This window comes from Ambystoma mexicanum, chromosome 4q (assembly GCF_040938575.1).
Source record: "Ambystoma mexicanum isolate Mex_15411 chromosome 4q, UKY_AmexF1_1, whole genome shotgun sequence".
NCBI classification, from domain to species: domain Eukaryota; kingdom Metazoa; phylum Chordata; class Amphibia; order Caudata; family Ambystomatidae; genus Ambystoma; species Ambystoma mexicanum.
In genome coordinates this window covers 918,818,364-918,834,594 of record NC_090928.1, presented here as the reverse complement: position 1 = coordinate 918,834,594, position 16,231 = coordinate 918,818,364, and the positions used below count along the sequence as shown (strand labels likewise).

General features: G+C 42.6%; 1 protein-coding gene across 4 annotated transcripts in view; it reads left to right on the top strand.

Moving 5' to 3' along the window:
* Window positions 1–16,231, top strand: part of MTA3 (metastasis associated 1 family member 3) — a 1,736,304-nt gene that overhangs the window by 1,228,639 nt on the left and 491,434 nt on the right. The window lies entirely within an intron of this gene.

The following is a 16,231-nucleotide window of genomic DNA, read 5'->3' as shown; positions in this document are numbered from 1 at the left end:
CCAAAAATATTTCTCCAACAAACCTTGTGTCTTTTTACTTCCTGAATGTCCTGCCAAAGGTGAATTATGACACCAATGCATCGCCTTCTTTTGCAAAGCGAGCATCGGTAAAAACAATTTCCCTGCATAGTAGGGAAGACCATTGTGGAATGCTTCTGCAGGATTCGTCTCTCCCCATTTCAATTTGACCTTTCCTTTCATTTCTTGTTTTACTTGTCTCAGTAACTGAGTCATTACCGCTCCTACTACCTTGTTCGCGGGAATGATAGTCTTAACTTCGGTTACACTGCTTTCCAAATTTTGCTGCCTAGATAGAGCGTCAGCTTTTCCATTATTTTTTCCTGGTCTAAAAGTGACTACAAAATAAAACTCATTGAAGTACTGTGACCATCTTAACTGACTTGGACTCAATGTATGAGCTGTCTTGAAGTACTGCAAGTTCTTATGATCAGTGCCAACTGTAACCTGATATTTGGCCACCAGCAAATAATGTCGCCACTCCATGAATGCTGCTCTAATTGCCAATAACTCTTTATCAGTGATTGAATAATTTTGTTCACAGCTAGTTAGCTTACGAGAGTAGAAAGTTACTGGATGCCACACTCCTTCTTCATCCTTCTGAGACAATACTGCTCCAACAGCCACATTGGAAGCATCAGTTTCCACTTGGAAAGGTTTCTCTGGATTAGGGTGTCTCAGTATCGGAGCTGACGTAAATGCTTTCTTTAACTCTTGAAAAGCTACTTCTGCCTCAGAGTTCCAATCAAATTTTGTGGCCTTCCTTAATAATTTGGTAATGGGTGTAACAATTTGTGAAAAATTTGAAATAAAGCACCTATAAAAATTTGCAAAACCCAAAAAGGACTGGATATCCTTGATGCATTGAGGCGCTGGCCATTCCGTAACTGCTTGCACTTTCTTCTTGTCCATCACAATACCAGAGGGAGTCAAAATAAAACCAAGGAATTCCACTTGAGTGGTATGAAAGGCACATTTTTCTAGTTTTACATACAACTGATAGTCTTGTAATTTTTTCAACACTGCTCTCACATGACCTATATGTTGCTCTTCAGAAGATGAATAGATCAAAATGTCATCAATATATACTATGAAAAACCGATCTAGAAACTCACTCAACACCTCCTGCATAAAGTATTGAAACGCTGCAGGAGCATTGCATAAACCAAAAGGCATCACAAGGCATTCAAATAAACCAAACTTAGTCCTGAAGGCTGTCTTCCACTCATCCCCCTCTTTAACACGGATCAAATGGTAAGCCCCTCTCAAATCTAATTTGGTGTAAACCACTGCTGTTTTTACTTGGTCCAATAACACTGAAATCAAAGGCAAGGGGTACCTGTTTTTCACTGTCACCTTATTCAATGCTCTATAATCAATACATGTCCTAAGAGTTCCCACTTTCTTTGGGACAAAGAATAAAGGTGATGAAACAGGTGAGGTGGAATGTCTAATAAATCCCTTATTTAGCATGTCATCCAGATATTCTCGTAAATGCTGGTTTTCTGTTTCAGTCAAAGCGTAAATTCTACTACAAGGTAACTTAGCCCCTGGTTCCAAATCAATCACGCAATGATAGGATCTATGGGGTGGTAACCTGTCTGCTCCCCCTTTGTCAAATACTTTAGCTAAATCTTGGTACTGATTCGGGATACTCCCAGCCATTGCTCCCACCATTTGTGGTTCTGCCACTTGATCTGCCAAATATAATGCAGGCCTCACCTTCTCCTCCATGTGACCCTCACATTCCACTCCTGCAAATACCACCTCCCGCTTAATCCAATCAATCCTGGGATTGTGCTTAAGTAACCAAGGCATGCCCAAAATGAGTCCGAACTGAGGTGCCGCTATTAAATCAAATACAATTTCCTCTATATGTCCAGACTCACACCTCATTAGAATGGGCTTAGTTTGTTGACAAATGGGCCCTGAAACCAATGGTGATCCATCCACCGATTGCACCCCCTCAACCTGAGATTTTTCCCTTAACGGTAAACACAACCTTTTTGCCAATCCAATGTCAATGAAATTACCGGTGGCACCAGAATCCACCATTGCAGATACTAGCTGTTTAGTACAGGCAAAAAATAAAGTCACCAGAATGTACAAATGTGAATTTCTTTTCCCTGTCGTATTTGCACTCCAATTGGGGAACCTAATTGTTTCTGGACCTGTCGCCTGAGTTCCCCCTAAGGCCGGCCCAATCCTTTTCCCACCTCAACCTTGTTCCTATCCACACCTGCTCCCTTCTTGGGAGTATTCGGGCAGGTCCTAATAAAATGTCCTGGTTGTCCACAATAAAGGCACAAGTTATTAGCCTTACGTTGCTCCTTCTCTGCAACAGACAATGGCCCCCTAATTCCACCAATCTGCATAGGTTCACCTTCTGTATTCCTGTTTCCCTTACCCCGATCCAACCTGGCAAAGGGCAACACTTCTGTTCTTTTCTTCTCTCCCCTGCGCTCTCCAATACGATGATCCAATCTTAGTGCTAAATCAATCATGGCCGTACATGTACTAGGTTGAGGTTCTACTTGAGCTATAGCATCCTTCAATTCCTCTTTGAGCCCCTGGTAAAACAACACTGTGTGTGTGTGTGTGTGTGTGAGAGAGACCCCAATTTCCCCCCCCCGGTGGAACCTCCCCGGTACGTAGACTCGCAGGCTACCTCGGATAGACTGGAGCAGATTTGCATGATAGGTGCTGCTCAGACCACGAACGGGGAGGATCTGTAGGAGGAGGACCTCAGAGCCCTCGCCGGATTCGGTGGCCGCAGCTAGAAAACACTCTGTGAACCAGTCATTGGTAGCCATGGTACCTCTGGACCAGGAGGGGAAGAAGCTGGATGCAATGGTCAAGAGGATAATTTACACGACAGCCTCTACCATGAAGGCAGGAAACGCATTGGCCAATTTGTACTGCTATGACTGGGAACTGTGGTACAAGCTGGACCCTATCTTAGACTTCCTGGCCGAAGACCAGAAGGTCGAGGCACTGGAACTCTTTCAGGAAGGGGAAGTGGCATGAGATCATGTCATCACAGTGACAGTAGACATCACGGACACAAGTTTTTGCCAGATGGGGAACAGTGTGTCTCTGTACTGTCAAGGTTGGTTGAAGGCTACAAACTTCCTCCTGGACATTCAGATTAAAGTTCTGGATATGCCATTCAATGGGGAAAACCTCTTCGGAAAAGTAGTCGACAAGTTTTTGCAGGTGATAAAGACCGACACGGAGATGGCCGCTCCCTCGGAACCTTGCAACAGCGACGATCCTTGTCTTTTTGCTCCTCCAGAGGAAAGCCAGGAAGATCTTCAAAGAGTTATAGTACCCCTTACAGGCAGCCTTCACACTCTTCCACTCAAGAAGCAGACTGGGAGCGCGTGCCCCCCTAGTTTCCGCTGATACCTTTGGTGCTAAGGAAGTTAAAGCGGAGTGGGACAACCATGACCTTGATTGCACTGGACTGGGCACAGAGGACCTGGTACCCAGTCATGCTGGACATGCTGCCATGTCCTCCCTGAAGATCCCTGGTAGGGAGGATCTACTGACTGAATCATGCAGGAGGGTACTTTACTCCAACGGTGCCGTCTCAACCTTCATTCCTTGTTTTTAAGAGCTTGAGGTATAGGTAAGGATTGGTATCTTTCAGAGGAAGTTCTTGTTGTAATGCTCTCTGCGAGGCTCCCATCAACCAAGTGCATTCATGAACATTTGAGAGTTAGTGCTGGGCTAGAGAGAGGGACCAGTTGCTTTGCCCCACCAGCACATTTTTGGAATTCTTGCTTTCCCCTGCCAAGTCAGGCCTCAATGTAAATACTGTAAAGAACTAATTACCACCTCTTTTCTGAAATATACACCCAAACAAGGTTCATTCTTCAGTGGCAAGGTGTTAGGATTGAAAGTACACTTGAGGCAGCAGGTATTTTGCGTAAGCTCCTTTATTCTCAGTCTTCATGTTCAGGTGACATCAGGTATATTATACTGGAGATTGGAAGGGAGCTCAGGGAATGGAGCCCACTGGCACCCACCACACAGGCTACGCCATGGTAACTGCCACAGGTGTAACACTAACGGTCTGAAGCATACTGAACATTCCAGCACTCATACCAACATTCCACTGATAACCCCACACATGCAGGCACCAAGGGGGTCAGCGATACATCAAGCAGCAGCAGGGAAGATCAGGTCCTAACAAAGGAAGGCAAATACCAATGTCAGATCCTAACACAAGGGTTTTACAATTTTTGAAGGGTCTCGCAAACATTTTTCCACCTACACCATTTGTGATTCCAGCGTGGAATTTAAACATGGTTTTAACCTTTTGATGGCATCCTTTTTTTTGCCTGGCACTCTGAATATTTATTTACTTTAACAGCAGTAACAACAGATGGCCATGTAATCAATTCTTCATTGCAAATACTCTGTTGTGAACTGACTGTATATTATGGCTTTTGCAGAATAGCCAATAATGTATCTTTGTTATGTGCTATACAGTTAAATACAGATCTAGAATTTGGGAATATCAGGGGATGGGGAGCAGGCCCTAAATAGTACGCATCCACCCTAGTGACACATCTGAGAACATTTAGCCCCTACCCAGTGGGTGTAGTAGGGATTTCTCAAGAGCTGGCTGACCTCACACGATACCTAGAAACACTTAATATTTCAGGAATTACGGGTTGAAATATTACTGAAGTCTCATACATTTGCTACTCCCATCAACAACCATTTGTGGACAGTGCTTGAAGTTGATTACTTACCAGCGCATCAACATTGTGTTGTTGCTGTAGGTTAGCCTGCCATGATACTGTTTCTGCACCGGAAAGTGCATAACAATGGACAATTGCTAGTCCTAGATCTGAAAGGGGGCACCTTTGTTTTGTGTGTTTTCACACACTCACCAAATGGTGTCCAATCCAATGGCAGAGGAATCCTCGAACTGTGACTCTCTCCTGATGACAATGCGACAGGTAATGTTTCTTGCTACAGTATGTGTAAGGAGAATTTACATGGAGTGGGTAGGAAGTGAACATTTCGGAGGCTGTTGATAGTAATAGCTAGAATGCAAATCGATCAATTCAAGGGAGATTTGAGTGTTGCAGAAGAGGATTGTGCTTGGCACAGTTGATCATTCACGCCTAATTCCCGGCCTACAAATCTAAAGAGAACCTTCTGAAACTAGTACACCTCTCTTTCAACACCACTGTCCTGATCAAGCAGGGAATGGGGTTAGGAAAGGGAACCGGGCGAATAGATTCTGCCATGATATAAACAGACTTTCAAAACTAATATTGCTTTTTTTGTTGAAAGCCAGACTCTTTCAGAAGGTTAGGGGAAGTGCTTGTTTTTCTAGGCCTACCTTTTGAGACAGGCCCTGCTAAAAAAAAAAACTGGATCTTGCTTTTCTTTCTGAAAAAAGAAAAAAACTATATGTATTTTCAAGAAGTTTACTTTTCCATTGAAGTTCTTTAATTGACTTGTAATGAGGGCCATAGCCTTAATTATATCCAGAGCTGGTGAAAGGTGTGCTCGACATACCCATGCCCTACAATACTGAATGTACTGGGTGAAGATTTTAACCTTCTGCATGGCCCAGGTAAAGATAGCCACACTGCACCAAGATTTCACCAGACACATCTAACTCTCATGAAGAGCTACACACATTCTGTTGAAACAGCTCTCCCTGTTTGGTCCCTGGTGGTTGTACAAATCTTTTGCTACGGATCTTTTCTAAAATGAGCATTCTAAATTACTTGGTCGTCTCTGGCTCCCTGTTTATACCAAAGTCCGTATTGAGCTAGCCTCTGCATCTTCCCCTACAGCCACATAGGACTGAATGATGTTAACTAACGCACATGCAACCACTTCAGGCCTGTGAGACCCTGTTTTAATGGCGCTTTGTTCATTGGGAAATAACTCTGCTCAGGGCTCTTGTACCAGGACATTGATAGCCTAGTATTTCTGGATTAGTTACTTCTTTCTTGACAGACACCAACCAAGTCCTGGTAACAATGTTTCCATGCCCAGGTGTTGGCAGGTTACCTCAAACCCATTATCTTCTATGAAGTTTTCTCTTGCTTTCAATGTTGCATGCTGCACCAGAACCGTGGCTTATGGAGCCACCTTGAAACCTTTGTTCTGCAGACCCCTCCCTCGCCTGGGTTTTCACTGCTGCAGCATCTTATTGGCACAAGCATCAATAGGTCTTATTGACCTTTATGCCTAACAATGGGTCTCACCCTGAGGTGAAAAGCAGGATATGTCCTGTGAGCCAAACCACCCACAGTAGATAGTCAACTCGCCAAGCTTCAGCTTCCAGAGCCCCTAACCCCCATAACGTGGATGAAACACAAGACATATGGGCATATAATCCTACCCTCATGACGAGCACGGTAAAATCCCTCACAAACTCCTTCAGCTATATTTTATCACCAGGGGAGATACAGGTTTCATGCTTCACCAATTACTGTGCCCAGGGTTAAATAGTCTCCCTTATAACAACTCCCTTAATTCAACCCAAGTCTTCACTTCTATACCAGCCGGCAGAAGCAACTATCACTTTGCACCCATCTATATGCATGTGCTACCTTCCATACTTATTCAAACACTGCATCCTCTGGTCAAAGAGTATCTTTGCCAGCTTTCACTGTGACCGCTTCTCCACCATTGGTACACCTGTCTCTGTCATCCCTTGTGGGTGCCTTCATGCTGTCATAACATTAATGACCAGGAGTATCAATACCGATTTGTGCAGTCAGTTACTGATATGGGTTTCCATGACTGTGTCCTGGGAGTCATCAGTTTTCTAAAAATCTGCACGTGCCAGAACTCCTCCTGCTGGAACAGCCATTCTTTGGGAGATAATTTACCAGGAATGAAGCTTGTCAAGATGCCAAAATTCTCTAGGTGCACCCTACCTTAGCTTCTGCAAGCACAAAAGTGGAAGCTAGGTGTGATCCTCACTCTCTGGATAAGTGTTTTATTTCTACACATCCAAATCTCCACCTTCAGTAATGTTGACCTCCTAGATTTCTTTGGCTTCTGAGTCCCACGGAAAGATGATCATAGATCTCAAACTTTTATGGGATGAAGGGGTACTTAAACAGAGCAATTTGCATGAACGAATACCAATGCTTCACTTCACATTTGCTTGGCTTAAGCTGGCATAGATCTGGCAGGCTGAAACCTATAGTTTTGGCAAGATATGGCCAAGCTTGCCAATGACCTGTCCAAGCAATAATGGCAACTATTCATTTTGGGTTCTGTAGATATAAAACACGTTGCACTGAATTGGCTCAAAGTCGCGTTTCACCATTTCGATACAACGGTAAGAGGAATTTCAGTCAGCCTGGATAAATGTCATACAGTGTAGCTTCACTATGTGAAGTTTGTGCTTGAAGCCTCGCATGAGTCTCTACATCCATGCTAATCCTTGGAACAACTCTTTAGCTCTTCTGCAGATGAAAAATCTAGAAGGCTTTAGAGGTCTAGCTGAAGTTTAAAGAATTTGCAAGGACTGATGTAGAGTTACAATTCTGAGCAATCCATTTTGTTGCCATCTCTGACAATCCTGCCACATCCTTAGCATGCAGCAAGGAGTTATCCAGAGTGTGAAAAGCTGCCGAAAGATCTAAAAGCAATAACACTCCAGTATTGACCTAGTCCATAATTTGGAGTAAAGTGTCTTTAATATCTAACAAGGAAAGCTCCATCCCTCTATTTGGGCAGAATCCAGACTGCCAGACACCCAGAAGCTGATTTTTCCCAACTGTGTCTGGTATCTCCACAGGAAATGGCACTTTAGATGTTGGTCGATAATAGGAACATATTCCAGGTTCCAAAGTTGGCTTCTTTGTAACAATACCTGTTTTTGGACATATGTAACTAAAGCCTCCCTAAAAAGGAGGTATTAATTATTTGTGTGATAAGTGGACATCCAGAGACAAATACAAATGGTTATGAGGGGACTTTACAAAAGCATCAATATTCTAGGCTCCTGGAGAGCATTATCTTGTGACAATATACTGTCTCGATTTCGAAAATTACTAATATTTGACCTTGCGATATCTATTTTGTCGGAGAAAAAAATGACTTCTTTAAATTGCACCAATGATCAGAGAGCAAAGTGTTGCTTGGACGAGGTGCACTACTAGACTTTTACAGATGGTTTAAAAGTTTGAACAATTCTTTGGGGTTGTTGGAGCCTTCAATCGTTATTGCATAACAATAATTTTTGGTTAAAAAAATAGCTGTAGTATGAGCTAGTTTCAATGGGGGCAGTTATCAGTATCAGGGACATTCCTCCATTTTCCTAAAACATGATTTTTAAGACCGCAAATTTGTAGTACGCCAGATATTACTCAAATATTTAGGCTTTAGTTTTTGTTTTTAGAGAGGGCACTGTATTGATGATATCCACAATGGCAGAATTATATACGTTTACAAAAGACTCTGTACTTTCACAGTTGCCTATAGAGGTTTTGAGAATAGTGAATCTTGAATTAAGGGAGTGCTCTATTAATTTACGTTTATCCCTATAAACAATGGGCACATTCTGAGATGTTTAGGAATGCAACCCAAGGTAATGGTATGTCATAAAGACTTGCAGAGAGTGCAAGCCATAAAATAAGCAGTGTCACATAGCAATTTGCTATGCAATTCTGTAGGTTTGCTAATCAAATGGACACTTGTGTAGCATAGTTAACTATTTAAGTTGCCCTCTTCAATGAAAGCACAGCTTGCCCTGCCTTCCTCTCTTGCCCGCGGTGCCCTCTTCAGCAACTTTTCTAAGTTCCCTTCAACTGCTAATGGTGAGAAAGTGCAGAGTAATAATCTCCTCCATGCCAAATGCATGTGTAAGAGTGCTAGGTAAGACTGATCTTTTTCTTTTTCAAATAATTGCAAACCAGAAGTAATCGGAATGATACTTTTAATAAGCCTTCTATAATCTGTCTGGCAAAAACCAGCATGTGTCCAATGTATATATTTTTAATATACAGTCATGCAATTCCATCCCTAAAATGTATGTTGCTACATAATGCATCATTACAGTATCGATACCGTAAAATACTGCATCATCTCAATGCTTTACAGTAAAGTTTAGGTTAGTGTATCTAAATTTCATAGTGTCAACTATATTTCATTTTGTTGTGTAAGATGCATCATATTGACTAGTTAACACTTTTGAAAACTTACATGACCACATGATCAAATGCTTTTGATTGCAAACCTAGTTCTGTAACCTGCAGGTTGCTTTCATCTTGCAACTGGTGCTCAACCCATGAGCGAACCCATTCTACTTTATTATCCTGTTGCTTTGTACAAGGTACCCTGAAAGTGAGATGACCACAAACTACAATATACCACCTAGTCTGCCCAGTTCTCTGCCTGCTTCGCAATCCACTCTGCTTAGTCTCTTTTTCTCCTCTTACATGATGAATACACAAAGCAATCTAGATGTTTCGCAAAGTAGTGATCAATGGTTCCATCCAGTCTGTACATCTACAGATCTACTGCAATACCAAACACTGTAGTTAGCCTGCAGAGCTCGCTTTGGTTTATGATTATGGTTGGTTGTATTATATATTACCACCTGCAGGAGACAGTCGGCCAAACAGTTTTCAGAGCCTTTTTATCCTATCTATTTGTGTCCATTTTTCATGCAGCTACTGTTTTACATTTTACAGACACCTTGCTATGGCTTGCAACGTCTTTCATTCGCATAGTCGAGTAGATTTTATGAAGTCCAAGTAGCATTTACAAGGGATGTTTTAAACGTTTATTTAACATTTACTTTGTTTGCAGTAAATGTTAAACATTTTTTTAATCAGTTAATTTGGTTTACAAATTGAAAACCTTTAACCCTTCACTCCAGGATGGATATATATATATATATATATATATATATATATATATATATATATATATATATATTTGAACAATGAATCCCAATGTCAAATAAAGGTTTCACTGTGCAAATTAAAATGGGTTTGTAGTGACATGCACCATTTTACAGAAATGGCATTTTAAATTTGTTGTCCTCTGTTGCTATGGTCAAGTGCATTTCTCTTAGGTTGAATAGGTAAACTAAGTTACCTGACCTGCAGTTCTAGCTGAAGTTTAAAGAATTTGCAAGGCCTGACTTCTCTAACTAATGTCTTATTTCAGCGATATCCAAAACTGCTGGATTGTTTCCTGTTTCATGTCTTGGGTACAAATAACCACTGGTGACATTAACGATAGTAGTATGCAATAGGTAATCAAATGGGTCTATTTGCTAATCAAAAGCACTTTATTTTTAATTAGCAAACTCTGCTAATCAATTTTTGAAAACTAATGTATGAGGAGTGATCTGGCCAATATAAAGGCAACAAAATAGAATACTGTAAATCCGTATTTCTCAATCACCCAATCCAGAAATTGAAATCCTCATATGTTCCTCAGAATGACGCAAGTCAATTAAGCCTCTGTGGCAGTATCTGATCATGCAATCCGGGCATACTGTGTAAGATCTCTGGGTGGTGTAGTCTAGCACAGTATAAAGCTGCAGTGTGAATACATACAAACAAAAAAGATGTGTTTCACAGTCAGAAGACTGGTCTATGCTATATTTATGACTCGGACAGTAAACAATCAAGGGCAACAAAGAAAACAAGCAGCAGTTCCTCTGAATAATGCAGAGTAAGGAGCGATTACACATGTACTTAAACCTTGATGATAAAGCAAACCAATACACTAGGATGCAGAGTAGGAAAAGTCCCATGCTTAAGCGACTCAGTTAAGCCAGGGCAGCGGTAACCGATGATACAATCCCAGGCACTGTGTAAGATCTCTTGGAGATGTAGTCTTACACAGTATAGAACTACAATATCAATACATCCAATGAAAGATAGCATGCCTAATGGTCAAAAGACACCCCTAAGCTATCCTTATGACCCAGAGAGTAAATAATCAAAGTAGACACATTAAAGTGAGTCTGTTTGTCGGAACCAGGAGCAATTTAACACACAGTTAAAACATTGAAGAAAAAAATACACCAGGATGCACACATGTCAACAGTCATAGCGTATCTCTAAACCTGGTGGCACTCTCAAGAATGTACTCCAGAGTAGCCCCTCGCCCCGTGTCCACAGGCTGCATAGGATCTAAGCTCAAAGACCAAAAACAAAGTCTTGATTTTCCTTTCTCAGTAAAACACCTTAGCCCCATCACATTCTAAACGGGATGGGTACATGTGCAATATTTTTCTAGGTTAAATGAAAGCAAAGCTAAGGCCGGTGATATACTTGAAGGACTTCAATGCTTGGCTCATCCAAAGAAACCTCAAGATGGAAGCTATTTACCTTCTGGGGGACCTCCTCCAAGTAGGTGACTGGGCTGAGTAGGATGGAAATGGAAGGCGCCTAATTAACAGGGCCTATTTATCCACCTCTGACCCTTTATGTAGTTCATCTGGAAGTGAGGCCTATACGAGCTCATGGGTCTCCCTTTGGGGCTGTCCTCCATGCCTTTGTGTTTCACCAAGCTGCTCGAGCGTGTAATGGCCAGGTGTTCATTTACCTGGATGACATGAAAATCATGTCGCCATTCAGGGTTGTCCGAACAGAACTAGTGGGGCTATGTCATCAGACATGTCGAATGCCTTGTTTTTCTTCTCATAATTTGGGAGAAGTCATAGTTCAGCTGGCCCAGGAATTGCCAAACCTGAGGTTGGTTTCATTGTGTCTTCTTAGGCAGACGTTGTTTATGATACAAAAAAGAGATCTGAGCAGTTTTAGCGGCAAACAATATTTTGCTGAGCAGTCGCGCCACATTTCTTGGCCTTCTAGCCTCCTCTGTAGAAATTAATTTTCTGAGACCACTCCACTATTAAGCACTCCAGAGGATGATGATTCAGCACCTCAGGATGGGTTTGTTTTACGAGCAACAAGTGTGTATATCCGGATGCCCGCATGGAACTAGAGTGGTGGCTAAGCCAAATGGAAGCCTGGAACAGGAGAACGATCTTTGGATGCTGTCCGGATGTCATGCTAGAAGTGAATTCCAGCAGATATGGCAGGAGAGACCAGTGTGGAGACATTGCAAATGTTCTCAGGTTGAGCTTAACCCACACGTTACCTGTCTCAAGCTGCGGGCAGGGCCTTTCGCTGTCAAATGTCTAACACAGTAGAAAAAGAGCTGCTGCATTCACAGCAAAATGGAAAATGTATAGCCAGTAGATCTAGACAGAACTTGGGAGGTATGAGATCCAGGCTGTTGGTAGAGTTAGCCAAAGGCATCTGGCATTACTGCATGAACAGTAACATATTGGTTCAGGCACAATACTTGCCTGGTATGAGATCCAGGCTGTTGGTAGAGTTAGCCAAAGGCATCTGGCATTACTGCATGAACAGTAACATATTGGTTCAGGCACAATACTTGCCTGGTTTGTCGAATGTAGTAGCAGACTGGAGTTCAAGATCTATAAGGGATTACAGTGATTGGCAATTGGATAACCAAGTCTTTGTGCACCTTATGACCCTTTGGGGTCTGTGTGAAAGGTATCTTTGTGTCAGTGCTCAGCACACAACTGAAAGAATTCTACAGCTGGAAGAGACACATGGATACTGCCTTATGGGACTCAAACAGGATCAGAATGTTTGCCTTCTCTCCCTTCATAATGATTTCGTGGGTTGTGGGGCAGAAGTGAAGGCAGTAGCTGGTTGTTTGTTTCTGGAGGAAGACAGCCCTTTGGTTGGAGGCTGGGTGATTCCAATTTGCGTGCCGAAGGCACAGCAACAGCTGATAGGTCCTGCTGAGCTGCCTGGGTAGCTGGTGTTTTAAATGCTGTATCCATCAAAATGTAATGAATATGGTAAGACCTATAAAAGTGAATTCTTATAGGTCAGCTATTTTGGCAGGGTACGTTCCCATAGTAGTGGGACCCAAAGGGGAGTATCCGCTATTAGGAAGGCAGGTTAAGCAAAGTAAGCTGACAAGGTCCACTGAAAGCCAAATATTTGCTGCTTTGGCACATTAACATGGTCTTCCCATTGTTCATCATTTGGCCAATTAAGGGCCAATTGTCTAGGATAGGGCTGTCCACAAAGCTTGCAATGCTTCTTTGGCTAATATCCTGCAGAGGATTTCAGACTTAAAAAACTGGCCATTTATACTACAAACCTTTCTCACAAAGGAATCTTACGATGGTTAGGAGGAATAAGACTGACATCCAGTCAACATCATATCCAGCTTTTCTCCATCAACAAAAGACACCTGCAGTAAAGTGCCTTAGAACATATGTGTAAAAGACTGGAGGTCTTCAACTCCATAAAATGAGACAATTGCAGATTTGCCTTAGGAAGCCTCAGAAAGCGGTGTCTACAGTTTATGAATTGCCTAAATGTTAGTATGGAAACGATATATTTTTAAGAATAGTTTGTCCATTAAGACCATTGCTCATAGAAATGTTCAACTATAGCACAGTGTTTGCAAAATCCAAGTGGAGAAATGCAGTAGATGCCTTCCAGAGTACACCTAGGGAGTGATGGTGCTGGAAAGAAAGATGCCACCTTAGCATGAGCCACATGCATGAGTAGCACCTGCATGCGAGAAAGGCCATAAACCTTGTAGCATTCCAGAAAACAGTGGCCTAGCTATCATGACCCTACCTAGGGCTCTTGGCCACAGCTGTGACAGGAGTTGAAACCATGAAACCATTGCTTATTTTTTCTGAAATGATAAGGTTTGGTGTAAAATAAATTCCCTGACCACCTATTCGCAGATGTGTGCAAATGGACTAGTGGTTGGTACTCGAGAATCTCAGACAGCTGCACATGTACAGTATTTGTTTGCTCCTAAACCAGTAGTTGAGTGACCTCTGGGCCTACAGTGGTAGGAGCCCTTGTGTCCTGTGGACATACACCTATCTTGCTGGAATGGTGCCAAGATGCAGGTTTTTGTCCTGTACCTAAATTAATTGTTATGGATACTTTCGGGAAATTGTCTCACCGTGCCATTGCCTGGACGTTAGTGCAGATGGCCCTAGATTGCTCTTTCAAAACACCCTATAAATGTAGGCATATTGTCTCCTTCAGTACTTTTAGAATGATTGTTGGTTCTTCAGCACGCCGGTGAATCTGCTTTCTATTTCTGATTGTGGCTACTTACAGAAAGCTATTAGTTTGATTAAATGGAGGTAACAGCACATTAAAAGGCTACCTTAAGCATTAGAATTGTAATGCTGCTTTTGTGTATAGGCTCCTGATAGTGGAAGCATAAGCCTGTAGAGAGCCATGTTAGGGAATCAATGCTTCAGTTGCTTTGTGAAAAACAGTAACCCCCATGAGTGCCTGGACTTCGGGAATTTGCCACCATGACAAATTAAATTGCATTTCAGTGCGGGCACTCAGTGCTGCAAGCTTAAACCTAGCCCAAAGGACGTCTTATCTCTGAAAATTAGCCCTAATCTCTGCAATGTTCCTTAAGATCCCTCCTTAAAGCACTGTGAGAAGTCAGAAGCCATATTAGAAGACATCAAGATTCAGCTGTTTGTTACTCTGTACTAGATTGTTATGTGATCTTGCCTTGTTTAAAAAGGTTTAATGCGCACATTATTTCCTTTGCATGACTACAGACGTCTACAGAAGTTGAGGTTACCTCGTCCGTCTTACCTACGTTGGAGTTATCATCAGTGTCATGTATCATATCTTGTTAAATAACCTCTGAATCAAAGATGTTGGAGGAAAGGCATTGGCTCATATCTTATTCCCACGGATTGGCAATGCATCCCTGCTGTTTTCTCACAGTGTGATTGTACATGTCGATGTCTGGTATAGGGTAGACTGCATGAGAAAGAGATTTGAATGCCCGAGTATCTAGGTCTGATTTATGTGGGTCTCAGCCACCAGACAAGCCTTCAAATACAAACATTAGATTTCCAGGCCTCTTCACTTGTCAGCATTATGAATTGAGATACCCTTTTTGACCAAGTCCTGTTATGGCACAAAGTAGTACAAAGGAGGTGGGCGGGGGACAAACGCTTCTATACACCACGCCAAACCTGTACAACCTGGCTCAGCGGTGTCAATCATAATGGGAAATGGCCAAAAATAGGTAATATACCTCCTTTGCCTTTGGTAACAGTTGCAGAGGGCAGACTATATTCTCGATAGAGGTAGGGCGGCATCCAATCACAGTGATACAAATCCAAAAATGCAAAGGTATGTCCAATCTGGTCTATACAGAAAAGCACTGTTTCCTTCCACAGAATTTACTAAAAACACTATCCAGCCAGCCTTGGGGGTGTGGGGGGTGGGGTGGGGGCTGGGATAAAGAGGCTGATTATAGGCAGCCTGGCAGCTGCAAAAAGAACTGCAGGAAGAGATCAAACATATTTAGGAAGAGGAAAACGCCACAAAAGTATAACCTCAAGAATCTTATTCAGAGTAGAGGTAGGGGATACCACTACTCTCTCTATGGGCCAAAGAACGGTTGGCTGGTCCATGTATCTAGTGTGCTTGCGACTGGCACCCAGTCACCACCTTTATTTTTTGAAGGCTCATTAGTGACAGACAGGTCTTCTTGGTGCGTGCACGGGTTTCTGAGCATTACCTTAGCTGCCTAGCCCCCTGAGAGCATCTCCTCCTTGACAAAATGAATTGGAGGTTTAGGCTAGAACTGCTGGGGCACTTGCAAAACCTCTCACTGGAATCCCTGCAAAAGAGACTGATGTGTCTCCAGTAATGTTGCACCATTGTTCTGCACAAAGAGCCCACCTCCCTTTTCTGCTTGAGTTAACTTGACAGCTTGTGCTCTTCTCACCTATGGCAGTGGCTGGTTGTTCGCCACTTGCTTGCATCCTCTGCACTAACCTAGCTGCCTCTGGCGGGGACAAATGGGTTCAGCCTGCATTCTTTGTTCCACTGGTAGTAGCCTGATCTGGACTCTTGGATCTTCTGACCTGTAGCAAATTCGTGGCCAGCCGAGCACCCCCTTGCATGACTGGCCTTGGAAATAACTATCAAAGTAAAAAAAACACATTATTCAAAGTCTGTGTGTTGTCGAGGGTCATACACCTTCCTGCGGCGTTTCGTTTACTAATTGATTACTTTTAAAAAAAACTGTCCTCTCTGACCCTCACCTCACAGGTTACAGGCATCCAACGTTTCCAATCCCAGGAGAGTTTTTACTGGTAAGATGTTCCATCTCTCTGCTCAGATTGCAGAGTTTG